The 3,017-nt window shown below is 41.6% G+C and overlaps 1 pseudogene; it reads right to left on the bottom strand.

Annotated features, from left to right (window-relative positions):
- Window positions 1-1,088: 1,088 nt before the first annotated feature.
- Window positions 1,089-3,017, bottom strand: LOC136461968 (uncharacterized; annotated as a pseudogene).

Genomic DNA, 3,017 nt, shown 5'->3' with positions numbered 1-3,017 from the left:
AAGATGTCTGGTTTTCCAAACCTCTGCACCATGCCATGGCATCCAAGTACCTACGCCTCATGTCCCTTAGGCCTCTAATAAACGAGGAAGGCATCACCGTCTGCTTTCCAACAGCTTTTGATCTTCCCTCACCAGCATGCAAGCTATCAACCAATCCTAGGTAGAGGTCAGCCATAATCTCTGTTTGATGATTGCGTATGTAATCCAATCAAGAACTCTCAATTTTGATGTACGTGTCCACCGCAAACTGTTGGAAAAGACGCTTGCCATAAAGTATGGGATTAAAGATTCCTGGCCATATCTGGAACTTGTAGCAGTAGTAGTCACACATAGAAACACATAAATTTCCCAGAGGGTCTACAAAAAAACTATGGTATTAGAGGTGTTTCTAGGATAACGATTTGATACACATGAAAAGTATAAGAAGATAAACAAACATGTTTCTTCTTCTGTACCACTACGAGCCTTATGCAGGGCACGAGCCATGTTGACATCCTCCATAGTAACACCTTTCTTTGGGATATCCATATGCCATCCAAGCTCACCGCTAGGGAAGAAGAGTGGGTATGAGAGAGCATCACAGCATCCATGGTATGATCAGATGCCATGCCTGCTCCTATCTTTCCCATGCAAGACAACACTATTCTAAAACTGACCAAGGAGTTCACTACCCTCGATCCAAACAGCAGTCACCTCTGAAGCCATCAACACGTTGTATGTCCTTTGGTCCAATCACTGATCAAGGTTAAGTGTGAGATGATAGTCCTCGAGTTGTTCAGCCTGCCCCATACTCCTCAAATGTTGTGAGTACAGGTTGTCACAAAGGATGGCCACCAATCTCTCTATAACTTCTTTATCTTTTTGGTACTGTTCTTCATGACACATTTGGTACCGGTGCTCAAGGCTCGGATCGTCATCATAGAAGTAAAGCTCAAGATGTCTGGGTTCCTTACCATCTGCTCTCCCAAATGACCTTATGTTGTGATAGATCATGCCATGTGCATGGAAGATATATATGCCGCTGTTTCTGATGTTAGCAGTAGCACTGTCAATGCGACAGTAGAGGGAAGTGAAATAGAAGTGGCCATTCAACTGATATTGTTACGAAAGTGCCTAGCATCTACGTCAGAGCTCGTCCAAAGCCTCATGAGCTGGTTAGGTATGACTGGTGCATTTAGCTCAACCTTTCCGTTGCGGCAATAGAACCTAGGAGGTTCTTTTGGAAACCTCTTCGCACCGCAGTGGTGGCAATCTTGGACAGGTTTTAGCATGTGTGTCTCCCTAGGAATGTTACTATACACCTTTTCATATGGGTCAGGTACTTTAGGGTTAGAAGCCGTGTCTTCCTCAGGAGTATCACTTTGGACATCGTCATCTGATTCCTTTATTGAAATAACATTTAAACATAAAAATAAAGGTTAGATAAGGGAGTGCATGTTTAGAAAGGTATTCGGTATTTGGTAGAAATACCTTGCCCAACAAATAGGTATCCCTCGTCCTCTTCCTCATCATCTTCGAATATATCGCCTTCATCATCGTCTGTGATTGGCATAGTGCCATGAGATATTATAGCTTGGGTAACAATAAAGGAAAGCAAATACTGTAAAAGAATGTTAAAAGTAGTGCAAATTACCGGTGTCATCAAATAATGGTTATGCAGGTGTAGCTGATGCATTTTGATTGCTTGGTCTAGCGCTTTCTATCAATCACATAATGAACACGATTGAGATAGAAATAAAGTTATTTCATGTCAAGGAACGGGGGTAGGGAGACCTCATTACTTACCGTTGTTGGTCATGGCTGATTGAGGTAAGGGCATATTTTCATCCTTGTGGTCTCTAGTCATGCATTCATCATCATTGTTAGCTAGCCCTATGTTTCGATCAAGGTGGCACTCAAACACAGTGTTATGGCGGGCTAACAATGCAAGTCTTTGCCCAGATGGAACTTTTGTCTATGTGTCATATGACCAGGCAGTATATCACCGCATCCATCATCATCATTTATCTCCTCAGTAGCTTGTGGGAAGCAAACAGGTGTTGCACTGGATTCTGGGATAACACAGTCGCTGGGGCTTACTGTGGGTCCATGAGGCCCAGAGGAGTTTGCAGTGGGCCACACCATCTTTGGATTAAAGAGTGGATTCTCCATTATGATGGACTTACTATTTAAGGTGTGTTTCTTCACCTCCCTGGAGCGGTTTGTAGTCACTTGCATTGCCTCTTTACGAGATGGAGTTTTACTATAAAGCCTTGGTCGCCTGCGCCTTTGTTCCCATTGCTCAGGTGTCATGTTTGCATATGTCATCCTCTTCCTTGCACGATCAGCCATGACTTGCTCATTTGTTAACTGTCTCTTACGTGAAGCAACTTTGCGTTGTGACTGCATTTCTTGATTAAATATGCTGCGAGCTGTAATTACTTCATCGTCATCACCTACATAGTTGTGTTTGAGTTAAAATAGTAGCAAGACAACCAGAACACACCAGATATCCATCAACAAAGTTGAATTACCTGATATCCGATTGGATATGTCATCAATATTAATTGCATGGAGTGAATCATTCCTATGCAACCAATCATTTGTTTCATTAGGATTCATATTTTCCTTGTTTGATGCATCCTGACCATCTACCAATTGTGACATAGCACGTATGAGTAACATCAGTAGTATAGTAATATCTACATTATTACTCAGCAACGTCTCTACTATACTACCATTGGTAGTTTCAATATGTAGGTGTTGCCCCTTTTTTCTTTTATATGCTTCTCAACGTTTTTTATTTCTTTTGTCCCTTTTCTCTTGAGACATTGTGAGCCATCGAGCCTTTTCTCTTTCTCTCTTGCGTTCTCCAGCATCACTTCCTGCAGTGTTACATCCAGATACTATTGGTTATCATTTATATAATATAAATAATATGTTGAATTGAATATAGTAATTGCCCATTTATTTTGGTTACCTCCATTAGTAGTGTTAGTCTTGTCACCCAATGGTGCAGGAGATCCACTACTTTCCAT

This window comes from Miscanthus floridulus, chromosome 1 (assembly GCF_019320115.1).
Source record: "Miscanthus floridulus cultivar M001 chromosome 1, ASM1932011v1, whole genome shotgun sequence".
Classification (NCBI taxonomy): domain Eukaryota; kingdom Viridiplantae; phylum Streptophyta; class Magnoliopsida; order Poales; family Poaceae; genus Miscanthus; species Miscanthus floridulus.
This window is presented reverse-complemented; position numbering and strand designations above follow the sequence as displayed.